General features: G+C 44.8%; 1 pseudogene; it reads right to left on the minus strand.

Moving 5' to 3' along the window:
- Positions 1-1,186: 1,186 nt before the first annotated feature.
- On the minus strand, positions 1,187-18,808 carry LOC120843907 (annotated as a pseudogene).
- Positions 18,809-21,751: the final 2,943 nt, after the last annotated feature.

The following is a 21,751-nucleotide window of genomic DNA, read 5'->3' on the forward strand; positions in this document are numbered from 1 at the left end:
CTACTACAGCTTGAAGTCCAACCGCCGTGGCTTTGTTGCCAATTTGTCTAGAATCTCATCCGCAGATACGGAAACTTCGAGGTGAACATTTAGCAATGCTAGCCCGTTTAATCTTAGCGCCCCAGTCGTATTGCGGAGGTAGGTTTTCAAGCGTCTCAGGGTTGAAAAAGACATCTCACTTATCGATGTCGTTACTGGAAGAGTAGCCATAATTTGAAGCAGCTTTTGGATTACGGGAAACATGAGAGACGGGCATGTTTCAAGTGCCTCTAGTGGACCCGTGGGATATTTGCCTAGCCTTTGGAGCCTCTTATACCAGAGGTGTAGCTCTCCGACAACCGAGAAGAGTCCGTCCGCCACATCGGTATGGTAGCGCTCACACAAGAGGCGTACCGCGCCTTCGTCATTAGAATTCGGTAGTGGGATTGACAACGAAGGAAGAAGCACTTGAAATTGAGCAAGAATGCTCTTGTGCTTCACAAATCGTTCGTCCTTTTGCTCTGCGAAAGCTTCCAGGAATGGAATAAATATGCAACGGCAGAAGTACTCTTCTGGATTTGCAGACTCCACATTTGAGCGCGTCGTTTGTCGACCAACGACCCTCGGCACTTCTATGCTTAAGCCAAGATTTGCACAGTTTGAAGAAATGTGATCAAAGAGCTTTTGAAATTCTTATTGAGCTCTGCACCGTATACTTCGCACATTTCCCAAGATATCCTCAGCCAACTCAACAGCGGAGGAAAGATCAAGGTTTACCGTTTGCAAGTACTTGCTCAGTGGTAGGATGAAACTGAAAACCTTCTCTGCCACAAAAAGAGAGACCGAAAATTCGCTCGTCTGGAGTGCGCTCAGTAAGAGTTGAGCATTTGACGATGATTCCCTGTCGTTCCAGTTAGTGGCGATATCCTGAAGAGTTACCAAAACAGGTTCCAGGAGTTCTACAAAAACATTGAGAGCGTCATGTCTCTGAACCCATCGGGTTGGACAAAGCGACTTTAAGCGCGTTACGCGAGGCTTGAGCACCAGCTTCTCAATCTGGTCGCCGAGAGCAGCTTGGCGTTTCGGAGTGTGAAAGAACTCGCAGACCATAGCTGTTGTTCCCATGCAGTTTCTACTCTGCGTTACCGAACATGCACTCAACAGGCTCAAGTTAAGGCTGTGTGATCCACAGTGAACGTAAATAGCATTAGGAAACTGTTGCCGGATGAGTGCCTGAACACCATTGTAAGCCCCACTCATTGAGGCCACACCGCCATACGCTTGAGCTCTCAAGTACTCCGTTGCAACACCAATGTCGCTCAAACGTTTCACTATCGTGCTGGCCAGACCTTTCCCTGTCATGTCAGTCACAGGAACAAACTGCAGGAACTCTTCTTTCATGACTATCCGCTCCATGTCCACATAGCGCGCACACAGCGAGAGCTGTTCTACACCCGCGTTGTCCGTTGTTTCATCAGCCATGACTGCAAAGCACTTTGCAGCATTCGCCTTCGAGACAAGCTTTTGCAAAACAATGCTATTGCATGCCGATATAATCTCATTTTGGGTCCTCCACTTGGTGTAGGTCGCATTCGCACTGCATCCCTCTAAATGCTTTTTGACAGGCTCATCGCCGTTAGACGCAAGCAACCTTAGAAGCGCCTTGAAATTCCCTTAGTTTTCTCCCGGCTCATTGGATAGATCCATTTTCCCGGCGTCTCTATGGCCACGCAGAGCAATTCCTTGTCTTCCGCACCAGACTACCGTAGTGATGACAGGAGTCAGACATTTCCTGTTTTTAGCTATTTGATCCTTTAACCTGGAGTCAATGTCCTGGTCAATTGGATTCTTTCTCCCCTCTGATATTTCCAGAAACTGGGCGGCACCAAGGACGCAGTTCTTATGAAATGTTGTTGTTTCATGGTCCTTAAAATCCTCAGATGCATTTTTCCATTTGTCGAATTTCGACAGCACAAGCTTGCCAGCGGGCAATCCTCTCTCGCCCACCCCAGATGAAGCAAAAAGGACGCAGTACTTACAAAAGGCGCCGTTCTCCGCGTTGGAATAGACAAGCCAGTTCCATCGGTGCAACCACTTATACTGAAACTTGAGGTTCCTTTTTTCCGTTGGCTTGAAGGGGAAGGTGGGGCTCGGCGTCCAGGCACTTGTCAGCAACTCTTTTTTCTTGACGTCCGTAACCTGCACAAAATAGAAATGACATTTATAAGTAGGGTTTAACCTTGTAACGATACCTTCGGGCCTTAATCAGCTATTCTGGTTAACCATCACCGTTGCAGGTAGAGGAAAACGGCTAGGTTTGCACGGGTCATCCCACCAAGCGAACGAACAAGAACCCCTGCTTGCGCACATGTCAGGCGAGTGTCACCATGAAGGATGTCCCGTCTGTAAAACTTTGTTGTTGAACGTTGCACCAGTGGAACGAGGTTACTTGTCGTGCAAATAAGGCCCGACCTGCGTGCAAGCCATCCGAACAACAGCGGCAACGCACAGGGACCAGTCACGGGACAACGGGAGGAAAAAACGTGGCCGAACTCGTGGCATGGAACCTAGCCTAAATCCATTATTACGTGCGAGTTACGAAAACTACGGAAACAATATTTACGACTACAACCACTTCCACTCTAAATGTACTCATTAAATTATTTGATCACTTGACATTAAATATAATTGAACGTCGATCCAAAAGAAACCATTAATTTTCATTTTCTCTTTGTGTAACGTGATTACTACGGCTGGTCGTTTCATTTAATGTGCCAATTTTAACAAACGTAATATAGTGAATCTCAGCACTAGTCTGAGTAAATACACGTAGATCTAAGAAATAATAGGTTCCGGCAATCCAATTAAGTAAAATATGCAAACCCTATTCGCTTAAATAGTCTCAAGGAAGAGTCATAAAACGATTACGGCTTTGGTCTTTTTGTTAGTCAACTCGCGAAGGAATGATTAAATCCCCGGATGTTGAAGAAAAAAAAAAGGATGCTCGTTGCGATTGAACACATTGCGACTTTTCTTTTACTCGTGCAGTCACGTTTTCTTAAAAACGTGAAACATAGAAACTCTTACATAACTTGAACAAGAAAGAAAAAGCAAGCAAGAAAGACATCCAAAAAGCAAGGTCATTTCTAAAATTCGCTAAATGTTAGAATAAATCAATCCCAAACTCAGCATTGTTGATTGCAACTTTAAGTTCATTTTATTAGTTAAATGCAGCATACAATTTTCGACCTTACGTATGAAAAAAACAGAATGAAAAAGATTCGAAGGAAAAAAAAATCTGGTCACACTTACCGACTTTCCAACGTAGATCCCCTAGTCATTTGGGTGAGTCGCAGCAGAAACTGGAAGATGCTGGGCAGAGACAGATCGCACAGAGGAAACCGGTGAGGATGATGGCGTCTGTTGAATGATCGACTTCTCGATGCTGGGAGTCATACATTCCGATGGTGATGCATCCGTTGGCTCGAAATCGCGAATTTTTTTAGGGAAGTAGTAGCATAAGCACAGCATTTGCTTGGCGCTTCAATGAGGCTTATTTGGTTATATAGCTCATCGCGGACTCTTGAATTCGTGCACCGATCAGTCTTAGAAATTATTTGTTAGACTTACATCGTGGCATGGGTGCGCAATTAGCAGTACTAGTAGAGTAGATGCTTTAAGATGAAAACCGGCAGTTTGCTTGGTAGCTCAATTTCAATTCAATTTAATTCATTTATTTACTTCCATAACACAAAATGGGCGATGGGGGCAGGAGAAAAAGCTGCAGAAATGCAGCTTGACGAAGCCACTGCCCCCTACAGGCAGATCGGTCAGCGGGATACAATTACATAATTTGAAAAAAAAGAACATTTATGCATTACACCGAAGAAAATGTTAGTAGGAGAATAATATTTCACGCAATCTATTCTTGTTTACATTTTCAATGCAGACACCTCTTTGTTTGAAAAAGTTCAATACTGTTGGAAGTGTGCTGAATCATCTGAAGACCATAATTAGTTCTTGGACGTGGTACTCTCAAGGTTCCGGCGGTACGCATATCGTATACAATATTTTTGTTAGTCAATCTGGAAATTTGCCGTAATGGATGATTAGGAAATTTAAGTGATGCCATGTACATAGTTGCTATGTTATATTTAAAACATTCTTTGATTTTCATTACTTTATGTTTAGAAAAAAGACGTTCAGTATGTGCGCAATAAGACTCATTAGTTACGATGCTAATTGCTTTTTTCTGCAGCAAGAACAATTTATTAACGTTAGTACTTGTCGTAGTTCCCCAAACTAGATGACAGTACGATATACGAGGATTAAATAATGCATTGTAAATTAAAATCATTACACGAGATGGCAATATATAGCGATTCTTACATAAAATATCTATGATGCTTGAAAGTTTGAGAGTAAAATTTTGAATATGCGTGTCCCATAACATATGTTCGTGAAAAATCACGCCTAATGTTTTAACAGTTACAAACTTAATTACCGAGCAGTTCATGATTAATTTTGTGGTGGCCTTACACACTGTGCCTTTCGGTTTGAAGATAATTGCATTTGTTTTACCTGCATTAATTTTCAGGGAATTAGAGACAGTCCACCGACTAAGTTTTTCAAGGCATATATTGGCATCGGTAATTGAACTATCAATGTCTTTTCCTGAAAAAAATATACTGGTATCATCTGCATAAATGACAAATGAGGACGTTTTTGTGATAGTAACTATATCATTTATAAAAAGGTTAAACAGCAATGGCCCCAAGACACTACCTTGAGGTACTCCTGTCCGAACTGCTTCCAGCATTGAGGAATATCCGTTTATTTCAACAGTTTGATGCCGGAAACTCAAGTAACTTTCCATAAGAGCCAGGGAATGCCCTCGAATTCCATAAGAATATAGTTTTTCTAACAGAACTTAATGACTCAGCCGGTCAAAGGCTTTAGAAAAATCAATAAATAATCCTAAAGTTAGACACTTGTTTTCAAAATTGTGTAAGATAATTTCTTCTGTAAAAGAGCCAGTTCAGTAGAGCGACCTTTCCGAAAACCATACTCAGAATCTATAAGTAGCATATTTTTTCACAAAAATTATTAAGCCTAACATGAATAACTTTCTCTAAACCCTTGGAAAAAACAGGCAACATTGAGATCGGTCTGTAGTTGGACATATTATTTTTGTCTCCGGACTCGTATAAGACAGACACCTTAGCTATCTGCATAGCTTTAGGAAAAATACCAGTCAAGAGCGACAAATTAAAGATATGTGTAAGGCAAGGCGAGATGATGTCAAGCACGTATTTTATTGGCTGCACTTGCATTCCATTAAAATCGGTACATTTACTGTTTTTGAGGTTCAGAAATGCCGAGCTTACCTCGATCTCGTCGGTAGGAAACAGAAAACAGTTTTGTGAAATTACTTGGAGTTGAACACGGGGAGCCGCTTGTTTGCGCAGGGGAGAACAAATTTGTGAAATAATCATTAAATTTATTTGCTAGTTCAACTCCACTCAACTTATTACCTTCTATTATAAGTTTCCTTATAACGTTATCGTGAACATTCCGGTCTAATAAAATATTAACTTTTTCCAAATTACGTCACTTCTATTTTCACTGTGAAACATTTTGTAATAATATGAATATTTTGCTTTTCTTAGCATGCTGGTTATCTCGTTTCGACACTTCTTAAACTTTTGAAGCACATCTAGGTCTCTAGTGCTAAAAAAACGTGCATAGAGCTTGTTTCTTTTAGTTATCATTCTTAATATTACTTTGGTGACCCATGGGTTTTTGTACTTTTTAGATTAGTTACTTTTTTATGCTTAAAACATTCTTTATATATAGCATCAAATTGATCTATGAAATCGTACGCTTCATCAGCCGAGTTCCTTGAGAGCACCACATTGCAGTTTTTAGACGCCACGGACTGCCTGAACGTTTCTAGCGTTTGAACGTTAACAACTTGAGTATAGTATGTGGTATCATAACTAGGGGCTTTCCTTAAATTATCTAAATCAGCAATAAGATAAATTGAAAGATGGTCACTGATATCAGAACACACTACACCAGCAGAGAGCAGAGTGCCAGTTCTGTTTGTGATAAATAAGTCCAGTAACGTTTCACTGAATGAAGTAACACGAATAGGACAAGTGATTACATTAAAGGGACCAAACGACTGAAACAAAGTAGAAAATTAAACTTGACGAGCAGAAACAGAATTCATATCAATATTGAAATCACCGCCTAAAATTATTTTATAATCGTTCTCACCAACAAATTGAAATATAGTTTCAATAAAACTAAAAAAAGCTAATAAATCACCACTTGGTGGTCTATACATTAAGGCAAACACGATGTTACCGAACTTCACACATAGAGCTTCATAATTATCAGTCATTATAGAATAATCTGTTATGAGTTTCCACTGAATATTTTTTTTAATGTACATAGCTATTCCACCACCGCGCCGAGAAGTACGTTTCAAATAAAATATGTGATAATTCTCGAAGCGCAAAATACCAGATTTTTGATTGTACCATGTCTCGCTTAGCATGATTACATCAAAAGAAAATCCAAAATCATCAAGAAGGATGTCGCTGCCGGGAGGTAGCGCACCGAAGTTTATCGCTTCCGTGAAGTGCACGAAAAGACGGCCTGACGGAAAGGAGGAAATAAATAGAAAGAAAAAGAACGAGATAGAAAAGAGAAAGAGGAGGAAAATGCACAACAAGGGAGAGAGGAAAAGAGAGAGAAACGTAAAAAGAACACGGAGGGATAGCTTCACGCCTCCTCCCTCTCTGGGGGCGGCCAACCAATCATCACTTTTATTTCCCGCCGACCTGACATTTAAAGGACACAGGAAACGAATTTTGGGCTGGAGTAAATCAATTTATATTGAGATTTTACTAATAGCACATCGTTCAGTGGGCCAAAAGAACAAAGGTAGAAAGTCAGAAGCCTGACTTTCGCTACGAAAATTTGCAAAACATAGCGGACTATTTCGTACCTCCTTCCCTTCGTAAACTCTCCGCCTTTTCACTGTGATACATCCGCGGACCCCGCAGCGTGTCACCGGGCTACTAGCCACCATAACCTGGCCCCCGCAGCGCGTCACCAGGCCCAAGCGCACGTCACACGATACCGGACCTCACTTAATCCCTTTACCCCTAAGCTGACATTGCGGTGGAAGCTACGCACTTGCCGGACTAATCAGCCACCTCCCTTTCATCACCTGACCTCATTCTCTGCGGGTCGGTATCCGCGAGAGAGCGTGATCACGTGGAAAATGTGTGGCTGGCCCAACGAGCACGTAGCTTCCACAGCACTGTCAGCTTAGGGGTGAACGGGGTGGGGAAATCAACTAGTCGGAATTTTGTGCGACGGGCTAATCTTCTAGGGGGACAATGGCTGTGTCCGGCTACACAAGCGAGATTCTGAGCAAGAGGGGACTCCCCCCTTTCCGACTTCTTGAACTGTTTGGTACAATGCGCGATTTATGACTTGAGGAGGAAAGCTAAACAGGAAAAAGTTGAAAAAGCGTTTCATGGCTCCTTTAAGTGAAAAACAGAAAGTGGTTTGTTTGTTTTATCATTGAACAACCTTATCACATCTGAAGGAAAGTAAAGTTCTGCGACGGTCATGTGAATAAAAAAAAAATATACAAAAAAAAACAAGCTCACCTAGCCTTATCTTCTACAGCTCGAAGCCCGGATGTCGCTGCCGGGAGGTAGCGCACCGAAGTTTATCGCTTCTGTGAAGTGCACGAAAAGACGGCCTGACGGAAAAGAGGAAATAAATAAAAAGAAAAAGAACGAGATAGAAAAGAGAAGGAGGAGGAAAATGCACAACAAGGGAGAGAGAAAGAGAGAGAGAAACGTAAAAAGAACACGGAAGGATAGCTTCACGCCTCCTCCCTCTCTGGGGGCGGCCAACCAATCATTTTAAAACACCCAACAGAGTCAGCCTACAGGAGGGCCCCTGTCCAATGGTCGATTGGGGGTCGGTCTACAAGCTTATTAGAACGAATTAGAATTGCAAAAAAAAAAAAAAAAATGAAGAAGCGCGTCCGCCCGAAACGTCAGTATACCCTGCCACTTCTTTTTTTCGAGTAGCACAACCATATATTTGCCATTAGTGGCAAACTGACAGTTAAAACATATTATTCTTTTTTTTTTGTCGGCTTGTGTTGAAGCGCCGCTGTATCGTCGGAAGGATCGGCCCAGGCGGGAAGTGTCAAGGAAAATGTCGCCCTCCGGGGCGTCTCGAGCCTAATTGCGGAGCACGGGACGCATTCGTCCCATGGGAAGCTGCCGGATGTGGTCTCGAGTCGTAAACCGTGCCCAACATATCGGCTCTGCGTTCATTGTATGCGCGGTCGGGGTTTGTGGAAGCGCCGTGCATCTTGACGGCGCTTTCTTCTGATTCCCTCGAGGAGAGCGTGGGGTCGTTTGTGTTTTACTTTGGTTGTCCGTTTAAGAGAGCGTGTTGGTGTTCTGCTCGTATGCTATTATGACCGACCGTCTACCAGAAAGAAAATAGCGTGGGAATCTGGGATCCTGTTTGGTTTTAGAGGACGGAGCATGACCCCCACGTACGAGACGCGCGTAAGTCGGCGAAGGCCACACGCGCCCCCTCTCCAAAATGAACAAAACAAACTGACTTTGCGGACAGTCCAATCCCTGCCAAACCTTTACAAAAAAAAGAGAGAAAAGGTAAGCAATAAAGACATTTAGAAAGCGAGGTCATTTCTACAATTCGCTAAAGTTAGAATAAATGAATCCCCAACTTAACATTGCTGATATCAACTTTCAGGTCATTTGATTTGTTAGATGCAGCATACAATTTCGGATGTTATGTATGTATAAAACAAAATATTCAGGATTCAAAAAAAAAATCTAGTCACACCGACTTTCTAACGTAGACCCTAAGTCATTTGGGTGAGTCGCTGCAGAAACTAAAAGTTTCTTGCCGCCTCACCTTTCCGTGGAGCCGACCGTGACGAGTTCATTATTCGAAGCGGCATTGTCTGAGTCTCTGAGACAAAAGAAGGAATGAAATATCGCACAGCACGACGTATCAACTAAGGTTGTGTCATACTGTCCGTTATTTTATTTTAGAGCGCAGCTCTTAAGCGCCCGTTTCCGGCTTGAGCGGCGTCGCCGTCGGCGTAACCAAGGTCACCCCAAGGTCACGCGACCCCCCAAGGTCACGGGACCCCCCCAGGTCACCCCAAGGGCACGAGACGCCCCGAGCTCACGTGACCCCTCCCAAGGTTACCTCAAGGTCACGTGATCCCTCCCAAGGTCACCTCAAGGTCACGTGACCGCCACGTGACCCCCAAAGTCACCGCAAGGTCACGTGACCCCCAAGGTGACCGCCACGTGACCCCGCCCCCCCGAAGTCACGTGACACCCCCCCCCCCGAGGTCACGTGACCTCCTCCCCCCGAGGTCATGTGACCCCCCCGGAGGGAGGAGGAGGAGGGGTCTACCCTCCCCTCAATACCCTTCCCTCCTCCTCAAGAGCTGTGCTCCAATTCGGCAATACAGGGAGATGTAAACGGCTTTCACTTTTTTATTTAATCTCAAAATCCAAGGGAAAAAAACACTCTTATCAGCGTGCTGAACTGAACTTACCACCTTCAAGAATATTTCTCGCTAAAATACATAGTAAATGTATACCTCGGTCCTAAATGGTTCGAAATGCGAAGGCGCACGCAGTCCATGCAGTCAATTCATATGGAATCTTTCTGAACTAAATTTCAAACTAGAGTATTTTAGTAACGCTGACGTGTTGGCAAAGACAACTCACCAGGCACAAGCCGAAGCGAATGCAAACTTCAGCACATTAGCGCAATGCATAAGCTAATGATAATGATAGAACTAATCATCATCATCATTTATTATTCCTTGAAGGCCCAGGAGGCATTATACAAGGGAGTGAACACTTAAAAAAAAAACAAGTAACAAAACTATTTATCTACAAACACACGATGTAATCAAGTTATGGGTTAGAAAAAATAAGCTAATGGCTGCAGAATATTTCTTAGTATCAGATAAGGAAACAATTACGTCAGGCAGTGAGTTCCAGTCGTCAATGGCCAATAATAAAGTAGACATTTTCGTCAATGGTGAGAATATCCAATAGTTCCTACAGTGAAGTGCGAAATGCGATGATCCCGAACGAAAGAAACTCGAACGACGAAGTAACGAAGCGACAACTTTTTGCGCTCGTCGCGCCACTCAACGGTTATCAGAAGTAGCTCTCGCGGAGCTGTTGGTACGCGTCGCTATAGTATTGACGGTGCCAAGTGGCCTTCCCGTTCAGTGAGGCTAGAATTTGCGTCTTTTTTTGCTTCAAACACAACATGCGGTGCTATTCGCCGAGCCTTAGGCATGTTGGCAATGCAGCAGAGTCATTTCGAATACCCCGTGACGACACATAATCATAATATTTGATCAGTCACACATTTGTATGCAAATCGTGATATTACCGTAGCATTGTTACGAGCTGGTTAATTTTATGTGCCATGACTCAGCATCCGAAACGCTCATGCCGCACTGTCAACTTCGCGATTGGCGTCTGAATTCGGAATTCCACCAGGACCTGTTGATATACCCTTCTCAACTCTCTGCTCCGCCCTTTCTATTCTTCTTGTACTGTAGCTTCCAGTTCACTAATTAGACGGTCTTCTTTCTTTACTCCCAAAGTCCCATATAAAGCTCTGATTGTCAAATTTTTCCGCCATTACCGTTGCTATGTGTTGCATCACCTCATCTCCTTTAAATTGTTTACCTTTTGGTGTGGCCACGTAAAGCTGCTTCATATTTGTTTTGTTGCTTAGTGAGTTTTGGTGCCTCCAAAGACTCTTTCGCTTCTTATCCTCCCTATTTGCTCAATTCAGAGCACCATTGCGCCCCCTTTCTTTTTATATTTTCTTGGTAAAACAACACGCCTCCTTTCCATGCCTTAGAATTCCGTCCCATGTTATTTTCACTTCACCCTTTGCCTCACCCCTAAGCATAGAATTTCCATTTTCTCTAGAAGCCTCTTAATGTCACTCTATTGTTGCCTTTACTTCGCCATCCCACCAGCTCTTGGGGTTCTGTCCTCGCTTTACTTTTTTTTTTTTTGTACTTTAGCTAGCTTCCGCTTAAATAATCTGGTTAGATTCGTATGATTCGATTATGTTGTCTTGTCTACCGAAATTACCTCTTTTTATTGGCACGGTCACTAATTACAACTGTTTTTCTGCGCAAAAACCATAATACTGCTTATGCCCCATTTTTTTTTTAAATTCGACTGTATTGAGAAGTTTAACTAAATACGTTAATGGTCACTACCCCAGTTCCTTTGGTCTTTTTCGTGTACTTTCATCACCAGCTTGTTTGCTATAAATCCTGTTTGATATTAGGGTGAAATCTATGGAAGAGTGCGATGAAAGAGTGCGATCCTCCTTATTCCCATCTATTAATGCCCTCGCGCTCCTCGCTAGTATAGCATAAGATTAGACCACTTCTTTCGCACATGAACAATAGCATGCTTCTTGTCAAGTCCGTATATCCATCTAGGTCTAGGTCTGCTGTGTGAGCATTCATGTGTCGCGCTATAATTATTTCAAGCTCTTTCCCTAACTCAATTTTATCTCTATAGTCTGCATTATAATATCCTCTTTTTTTCTTCTTTACCATTCGCTTCTGTTCATAAGCATATAAAACAGAGTAATGCTTGTTTTCCCAACGCCTACCCTTAAGGGCTCATCCCCCCCCCCCCCTTTCCCTACTCTCACCGGTTCCACTACATCTTTCCCATATATAGTCCAGATTATACGATAGTTCCTCTGTATCTCTAAGTTACGTTTCAACAAGTTGAGAACCACGCAAGCCTTCCTGTAGCCTTGCGCGTGAAGTGGAACTAGACGTCACGAGCGCGCTGGAGACGCAAGATCTCCCGAGACGCATCGCGCTCTCCGATGGCTGCTCTTGGAGCGCTCGCTGGGATCAACACTTTGGAGTAAAACATGTGGCCATCGGTTCAAACTACAAACGTGCGATTGTCATTAGCACATATAGTTAACCGTGTTAAATTTATTTCTGAGAGAGATAGGCATATTTCAAATTTCATTTCAGTATCCAGGTAAATAAACGGCCTCCCTGGATTGAGCTGTTCCCTTTGAACACAACGTCAGAATGCCGTTTTTCGGCTGCCGCCAGGATGGCGGTCGCTCGAGTTAAGACAAAGTTATCGTGTTTCTTATACCATCGGTGACCACTGTACGGCGAAGTGCGAAACGTGCGAATTTAATAAATGAGAATATAATGCATTTTGTAATACAAACTACTCACCCAAATGCAGAAAGAAAAACAAAAAACAAAAAACAAGAAAAACGGCGCAGTGCAAAGCGGCAGCCGTCGCGTTCTTATACCTTTTCACACTAATTAAAAACATTGGAACTTACTCATTGGTTTCCCACACATGCTCATATTTGGGGACCTAAAAGCGGAGCAGACTTCAGCGACAGCAATCAGGAGAAACCCGAGCGTCAACGCCGACATTGCTGGGACCAGCCGCGTCTTTCAGTTGAGGAGCCCTCACCAGAAAAAAGGTCAAGTTCTTTCCGAGATATGTTTGCCTCACGCGATACCTTCGGATTGGTCTACCGCTTAGCTGACTGCTGTGAGAACTACGCATTAGGCAGACCAATCAACCGCCTTCCTTGCAGCACCTGACCTATGGAAAGGGGCGTGATCACGTGTCCGAAGATAGAAGTCTGACTGGCCCGACAGTGTCGTAACATACGCACTGTTGTCTGAGGGGGAAACGGGGTACAGTAAAGCAGCTTGGACGGGCAGCTGCGAAAATGCGTCCCATTAATTGTGAAATGCCGTTCGCCTAGTGCCGATGACTGTTAGCCTTGTCGCGAGCGATGTCGACCTGCGCAGGAGTAGAAGGAAAATCAATCTAGAAGCAGGTATTGCTGATGGCACGCACCTGTCTCTCCTCACACGGGCCAATGCTTGCGTGTCTTAATGATGGCACGTTAATTAATGATATATAATAGGGTGCGTGATGTATATGTTGCCATAAATATTTCTATTAGAAATAATTAACTCTATTTGAAATTTGCGCGATATATTGATGGGCTCTTCATCGTGTACACTGTGAGATCAAAGGTAAATATACTTTTGTTAAGGTCGAATTGAAATTTGGATGGCGATAATATGTCCACATACTATCTTAAACATTGTTAACAAACAAAAAAATATTCACCTCGAAATTTGAGATATTTGGTTCACATATTTTATAGTTCTGTATATATAAAGCGGCGTTTTAAAGTTATTGTGGACTGATTGTCCTTTAAAGGATAGAAGAAACTTACACTGTTGTTCTCTTACACTGCAAACAAACCTACGCATCACCAAGCGCTCTGCCTGCTCCCAAGTGTAGCCCCAGCGGCCCAAACAATTTGTTAGTGCTTTACATCTAGCTTCCAAATTGAAAGTCATTAACGTTTTGCGGAAATTTTTAATAAAACCAATGAAGCTCATTTCTGGGAACCGTCGCTATCATCTCCACGCATTCGTGTGCTTTGCAGGCGCCATCTCTTGAATTTAAATTTTTCGAAAATCACTTATAACGTGTGATTCTGATTGCCTGCAAGCCCCCAAACTGTGGCATACGTTTCGACGAAGGCTGAGCGTAAAACAAAACGTTTATTTTTTGCGTAAATCTCTCTCGCTCTCTCTCTCTCCCTATATATATATATATATATATATATATAGAGAGAGAGAGAGAGAGAGATTTATATATATACCGGGGTGGAACGGCTGCGCCATTTGCGCCATTTTGCGCCAGACGCATTTGTCTGCACCATCCTGCGCCATGTTGCGGAAACTGCGCCACAGCCAATACCTCGCGCCATTATGCGCCAAATCGCAAAACGTGCGCCAAAAAATACTATTGTGTCTTGGTTTCGGTTTCTATCGACTCGATTGGCAACAATGAGCGTGTTTAGCTTAGTCGGTCTTGCAGTCATTTGTTCTGTTTATCCTCCCTGTGTACCCCGAGTCGGAAGCGCGCGAAAAAACTCGGGGGTCGGATTCCAAGCACTATACCACCTGCGACTGGATTTTTATTCTTCAGCCATAAGCGGTTAATAAGCAAGTCACCCGAGGTGAGGTCGAGTCGTTAAGCGTCAGATTGCCTGAGGCTCTGCAGCCCGGGATCTAGACGTCAGCCAGTTGAAAACGAATGAGCAAAAGATTCCTTTTAGTACTTCATCGTTAGAAGTTGGAACCGCATTTGCGCAAAGATAAATCGGGATTTGATAGAACTGAAACGCGGTCCGATCCGAAACCTTGCCGGCCAGCCGCTCCAACGCAAGCGGTAGATCTCATCGACGTACTTTATTTAACCTTGATCCTGCTTATCGCTTCGAATAAGATAACTCCGTAATCGTAGTCTGCTACTTCGATATTGAGTTGCAATATAGGATAAACTCGAAATTTGTTGCCCTGTTCCTCCGCGCAACTGCACGTCCGTTGCTTACGCACGTCACCTGGTTCGCACATGTAATTACTATGTTGAACACGTGTGGGTTGTGCGATAAGCAGTGCTGGTTTTCATTTTGAGCAGCTGAAAGTCACTCAGAAAACATCAACGACACTATCGTCAGAAATATATGGTACTTGCTTCTTGGTTCTCATTAAGGCTTACAAAGTTTCGAGTTTTTGCATCTCTTACACTTTTATCCGATCTACCTAGGTTCCTAACCACTCATATTCATCTGTGCTGCTGAGCACAATTGAAATTGCTCCCCGTGCTTGCCTAAGACACAAGCTGAAGTGCAATGAAAACTGATTTGAGCTGCTCCTAGCCTGCTCCAGAACGTAGTTTTAGCTGCTCCCAACCTGCTCCAAAACAGCTGTTTCAGCTGCTCCCGTGGCTGCTCCCAAGTAAATTCCATGAGTTCCACCCCTGATATATATATATATATATATATATATATACATACATAGAGAGAGAGAGAGAGAGAGAGGTTTTTACGCAAAAATAAACGTTTTAGCCCAGCCTTCGTCGAATCATATGGATAGTGTCCCTTACCACAGTTTGGGAGCTGTGCACGTAAGTGGAACAGTCATATATATATATATATTTGTTTTTTGGGCATTTTGTGCAACGCTTCACTCTAAGAAAAAATGGAGGAAAAAGGTAGCAGCGGCGCGTCTTCCTCCCTTTTACTGACGCGGCCCCAAGCGGACACGAGAAGAAGGGAGAAACGAGACGTGGTTTCTCCTTCTCCAGGCGGACGGGAGAAAGCTTTCGCACTCCCGACTCATCTTCTTTCGCTTTCGTTTTTCGAGCACGTCGCGCACGTTGTTTAATAAATGTTGTTGGGTTGATTGAGCGTCAGGGGCAGCGAAGGCCGCCTGTAATTTCGTTTTCTAGTCGAAACGTGCAGAACATTTTGGTTGCATTGATGTTTTACCACTAATTTTATCAAACGAGCAAACGAAGCCGCTAGAAACAGCGAAGTGCCGGAGAAGTGCCACCAGTGCTACGTACACCGCGTAAGATATCTGTCTCCGGGTTGCGGGACCCACGCGGAACCACACGCAACTGTGTCGACGTTTTCGACGTAATGGAAATCGCAGGAACTGCGTCCAAGACAGGCTGGTTTTGCTGCCGGCTGCCTGGGTGCCTTCCGTGCTGAGTTCGGTTTTGTTCTCCGATGCCGAGTGTCAACGTGGTTTTGTATTTCTGCGTGTCAGCAACATTGCCGCAACATCGTGATGGCAGTGTTGTTCGTTGTGAACAGAAGACTGGAATTATCGCCGATGTGACCGTGTGTTCGCGTATGAGGGGTGTAACAACAAGATGAGAGGACGTAAACTGTCGGGCATTGATGGCCGCTGGTCGGGCCGCGATCGGAGGGGGCGGGCTGTCGTAGGTTGACATTCTGCTTTACGTTAAAGAGTTTAAGACCCCTTGAGGAATTAGATGCAATCGATCGACGTGCGAAGAGTCATATTGGAACACTGGTCTGAACCGTAAGCTCCTGTCCTGGGAGGCACTCACTTGATCGAATGACGTTTTAGCGAACGCCCACGTTTCATCGAACGACACTTTAGCGAATAGTCGGACGCCGCGAAGCGGCGTTTTCGGGTGGGCCAAGTGGGTTCATATTTTTGTAATGAGTTGCCGTAGACTGTCGCCGCGAAGCGGCGTAAAGCGTAGCGCGACGGATGGGTTAACGCGCGCCCCCGTTATTCGCTAAAACGACCATTCGCTCAAATGTCGCCGTTCGCTAAAATGTCATTCGCTCTTGTGATATGGACCCCTCCTGTCCTACAGTGGCAAATGTGACTGTCGGTTGTCTCCTCTCCGAGAGCAATTGCGCTCTGGGGAAAGGACTGAACAGCAGAGTGTTGAACCGAAATTGTTATCGGTTCGGGTTCGGGTTCGGGTTCGGGTTTGGGTTCGGGTTCAGGACTTTCAGTTCAGTTCCGGTTCAGTTCTGGGAAGTAAATACTAACGGTTCGAACCGGTTCGAGCCGGTTTGAACCGCTAAGCTCGGAATATATTTTCCGCGTTGTTCTGGCAATAGGCACTATTTACGCCGTGAAACGATTAAGGCCTGTCCAAACAGGATGCTACAAAACTCACGACTCCGGCAAATCGTGCAGCGCTCCGCTTCCGGCCGTCAGCGGGAAATTTCCCCCGTCAAACCTGCCGGGGGGAAATTTTCCCCCGTCAAATCTCCCCCTCACTTCCTCCACGGCGGCTTTGTTCTGCTCATCACGTGGGTCCGGAGAGCCACTCAGACGCTCTGTTGGCTGTCGGTCAATCGCTCAAGGCCTCCGCCGTTTTTCAAGTCCCGAAAACGGAAAAGGGAATGACACGAAGGTGAGGAGGCGAAGGCTTTCCGCGTGAGGCGAACGCGAACCAAAGAAAGCAGAACGAAGGACGCGCAGTTGCTCCCGATTTCTTTAGAAGGATGGACGCAATTGCTACCTATGGTGGGATGTCGCAAATAACGGAATATGATGACTCGAGGGATCAAGCCACCAGGTCCCCGAAGAAGCGGAGTCCTCAAAAGCAGCACAAACGGAACAAGAGAAGTCCAAGGGAGCTGACAAGCCAGCAACTGACGGAGCTCGTCAACACCTGTTTCAACACGTCAGCGAAGGTTTTTGACCTCATCTAGCGAGTCGTAAGGTACCCGTGGCTGTACAACAAACACAGCGGCAACTGCTAGAAGAACACGATGCGCAGCAACGCCTGGACCTCGATTGCCAAGGAGATCGGTCCATTAGCGCACCCAGAATTTTTGTCCGGAGGGGGGGGGGGGGGGGGGGTTGTGAAATTTTGACAACCGATCGGAGGAGAGGGGGCCTGGAGGGGGGAAATATAAAGACGAAGGGAAGGGGGTAAATTGTTTTTTTTTTTGTACGCGTTATTTCGAGATTTTATTTCTACTGCGCGAATTCATTTCAATCCCATCGACACGATCGCATTTCTTGGTATGTACATTTATTTATCAAAAACAGACGTTTTATATTCACAGAGTGCAGTAAAATTTGAATTTCTTCACCATCGAACCCGCGTATAATCAGGTGCGGCACTTAAAGGGTTAGGCGTTTTAAAGGTCATTTTATGTGTTTAAACAATTTATTTTCAAAGTTTCAAAAACCACTGTGCTGAAGAGAACTCTGACATCCTGTCGTAGGCTTTCCTTGCAGCATGCGCCACCTGAAAGCACTACAAAGTCTCTGTTTCAATGAATGAATAACTGTATTTATTAAAACGTCAACGTACTATCGGGGAAAAATGAAATGCGAACAGAGGAGCGCGTGGCTCCCGGTACAGGCTGCGCCGCGTGGAAGTGAACCTAGGGGCGAGGGTGCGGGGCCTACTTCGATGTGTTCACGCCCCTCGATTGGCGCTCCCCCAGCTTCGGTAGTGCGCCTCTCAGTGCGCTGAAAGCTGTCACCGCTATCTTTGCCTGCTCGGCGAGTGCGGCGAGCTTCTTTGCACCGCACACGCTGAGCCAGCAAAGATAGCGGTGATAGCTTTCAGCGCACTTAGTGGCGCACTGCTGAAGCTTGGGGAGCGCAGAGGGAGGGGCGTGAACACATCGAAGTAGGCCACGCACCCTCGCCCCTAGGCTCACTTCCAGGCGGCGCAGCCTGTACCGCGAGCCACGCGCTCCTCTGTTCGCATTTCATTTTTCCCCGATAGTACAAGTAACCCAATGCTGGGCATAGCCTTTAGCTAGCACTAGTAAGACCAGAGACGGTCGTCGGTACAGTCTTTAAACGATTGCGCGTCTCGGGTGTGCACCTGGCAATTGGCACAGATGTGGCGCCGCCGGGCGCTCCCCAGCTCAGTAGTGGAGATGTGGATTGCTTCAAGATGCTGGTATACAAGGTGACTTGACGTGACGAAAAGTCAGGGGAATTCTTGCGGCATGAGGTTACTGGGTCCGATCGCCGTCCTTTTTCCCGTAGCTTGTTGTGGCAGACGTTTTGTAGTTTTGCTCGGAAAACGCTGGCACCGTACGGTCTGGCTTTTCTGGAGTCTCATAGATGCGGTTGATACGCATATTATCTTGAATAGCGGATCTGCACCCAGAAAGTCAGCCAGACGATGGTTGTCAGCCGGTGGATGCTGAAACGGTCATGCGTGACCGAATATCGGGCTGCTGCCATCAAGACTCTGGCGATGACCATGTGCATCAGGTTCAGCAGAGTGACTACAACGTCCTTATCAACCGTTGATGTTTCCGCTGCGGTTTCCAACCATGTCGTGGACTCCATGTCTGCAAGCATAAACAAAATAACACCACGCCGGACACCCAACAAAGCAACGAAAAACCAAGCCCCCCAAAAGACGATAACTCATAAAAAGAACGTCATGGGCGCAGCACAAAGTAAGCCGAAACGAAGGGGAAAAGACACGATTTATCAGTCAAGGGAGCGCAATCGCCAATAGAAGGGTGGAAAAGCCATGTTGGGCGCAATTGTGGTAGAATGCTCTTGAATGCAAAGTCGTCGTCTCAGCGAACGAGAAATGAGATTTAATATAACTAACTGACAAATCGAGATAAAACTAGTAAAATCATAGGTATAACCGAAGCTAAATCCCAGTAAGTCCAGGACCAGCTTGCTCAAAACAAAATAAGGAAGCTTCATGTAAAACGGTATTATTCGTACTATTTATTTTATTTCCAGTACCACCCGAATTCCTCTATGCTGTTTGTGTTAATATTGTATAAACCAATACTGACAGCTAGGGCGAGGAGCACCCCGGCCTATAGCCTCGTCATGCTTTTTTTTTTAACCTGTCCTGCATATCACCGACTGATTTTGTTTCGGGCAAAACCAGCTCAGAAAAATTGCCCTAATTGCCGGTAGTGGTGTCCTTTTGGTGGATAGATGTGGATTACTATACACAGCACTTTGAATCGAGCGACGGTTCGCGCCCTTCACTAGTTTTTTTTATATAACTGATATGTATCTTTCGTTCCCCCTTTCTTTCTTTCTCTCTCTTTCTTAATGCCTGCCTCTCTTTTCATTTAACGAATGAGCGTCAGACGTTTTGACCTTACTTCTCCCTAACATTGAAATCCGTGTGACAAAGGTAACTCCACAACCGAGTACGCGCATCTTCCTCTACGAATCAACCAGGGAGAAAAAAAAGAATAATTATCATACTTTTAGTTATGTCTCCAGGCAAACAACGTCGACAGGGTTTTCATTCGGGCTTATCAAAGTAAGTTTGCTCGAGCCTCAGGTTTTTCTTTTTCTTTGCTGTCTTTCCACACCAGCGCGTTCACTGAATCAGTCATGTCATTGAAAACTGCAAGGTGAGGCACTTTACAATAAAGTATCAAACTGCTCGCTCAGCCGTCTACCCATCTCTGCATACCCCACGCACTTTACACATTTTCGTGAAAGAGTGGATTGCTGAGCTATATGGTTGTTGAACATGCTATTGTAAAAGTTCACAACGACGAGACACAAGACGAAGAAAGGCGCAGGACAGACGCCAACATGAATCTAAATATTTCTAGAAATTTGTAGAGATTACCGCTTCGAAAATGTATGCCGTTTGATTTCTGCATGATATAGTGTTTATTTATGGAGACAACTTTCCTGCCACTATGACTTTGCACTTTGGCATTGTGACACTTTTTATGATAAGATATGTGCTTGAATTTAAATAGAATACTTAGTTACAAGTTAGCACTTGTTAAGTGTTTTTCTTCGTCTTGTGTCCCCCTTTTCGAACTATTTTAATAACATGTGCAACTTTCCTGTCTATATATTTTTGTCTTACACACTCCTATTTTCATTGTGTCGATGTACGAATACGTTGAACAATATCAATAGAGCGGTAACTTGGGCTAGCAGGTGCTATAAATTCGAACAGCTAAAGTATGCTACCCTCACACGCTGGAGAATGACAAGGGAAGCCCCTCTTGCCTTTAGCATGGGCATTCCCTGCCATTCTCAAGAGAGATAGTGGGTGCATCGTTTTTTACGGGCATTAGCTTGCACCATCTATCCCTTGCTACCTAAATTCCTTTTCCTCTGAACCCTGAAACTATCACCGTGACTCCATAAGGCAATCAAAGACAGTTCATCGTTTTCGAAAAAAGAACAAAATTACGAATTCAGAAGAAGCCGTTGGACTTCAGACACTACTACAGCTTGAAGTCCAACCGCCGTGGCTTTGTTGCCAATTTGTCTAGAATCTCATCCGCAGATACGGAAACTTCGAGGTGAACATTTAGCAATGCTAGCCCGTTTAATCTTAGCGCCCCAGTCGTATTGCGGAGGTAGGTTTTCAAGCGTCTCAGGGTTGAAAAAGACATCTCACTTATCGATGTCGTTACTGGAAGAGTAGCCATAATTTGAAGCAGCTTTTGGATTACGGGAAACATGAGAGACGGGCATGTTTCAAGTGCCTCTAGTGGACCCGTGGGATATTTGCCTAGCCTTTGGAGCCTCTTATACCAGAGGTGTAGCTCTCCGACAACCGAGAAGAGTCCGTCCGCCACATCGGTATGGTAGCGCTCACACAAGAGGCGTACCGCGCCTTCGTCATTAGAATTCGGTAGTGGGATTGACAACGAAGGAAGAAGCACTTGAAATTGAGCAAGAATGCTCTTGTGCTTCACAAATCGTTCGTCCTTTTGCTCTGCGAAAGCTTCCAGGAATGGAATAAATATGCAACGGCAGAAGTACTCTTCTGGATTTGCAGACTCCACATTTGAGCGCGTCGTTTGTCGACCAACGACCCTCGGCACTTCTATGCTTAAGCCAAGATTTGCACAGTTTGAAGAAATGTGATCAAAGAGCTTTTGAAATTCTTATTGAGCTCTGCACCGTATACTTCGCACATTTCCCAAGATATCCTCAGCCAACTCAACAGCGGAGGAAAGATCAAGGTTTACCGTTTGCAAGTACTTGCTCAGTGGTAGGATGAAACTGAAAACCTTCTCTGCCACAAAAAGAGAGACCGAAAATTCGCTCGTCTGGAGTGCGCTCAGTAAGAGTTGAGCATTTGACGATGATTCCCTGTCGTTCCAGTTAGTGGCGATATCCTGAAGAGTTACCAAAACAGGTTCCAGGAGTTCTACAAAAACATTGAGAGCGTCATGTCTCTGAACCCATCGGGTTGGACAAAGCGACTTTAAGCGCGTTACGCGAGGCTTGAGCACCAGCTTCTCAATCTGGTCGCCGAGAGCAGCTTGG

Source organism: Ixodes scapularis, unplaced genomic scaffold (assembly GCF_016920785.2).
Source record: "Ixodes scapularis isolate PalLabHiFi unplaced genomic scaffold, ASM1692078v2 PGA_scaffold1__304_contigs__length_218370807, whole genome shotgun sequence".
NCBI classification, from domain to species: Eukaryota; Metazoa; Arthropoda; class Arachnida; order Ixodida; family Ixodidae; genus Ixodes; species Ixodes scapularis.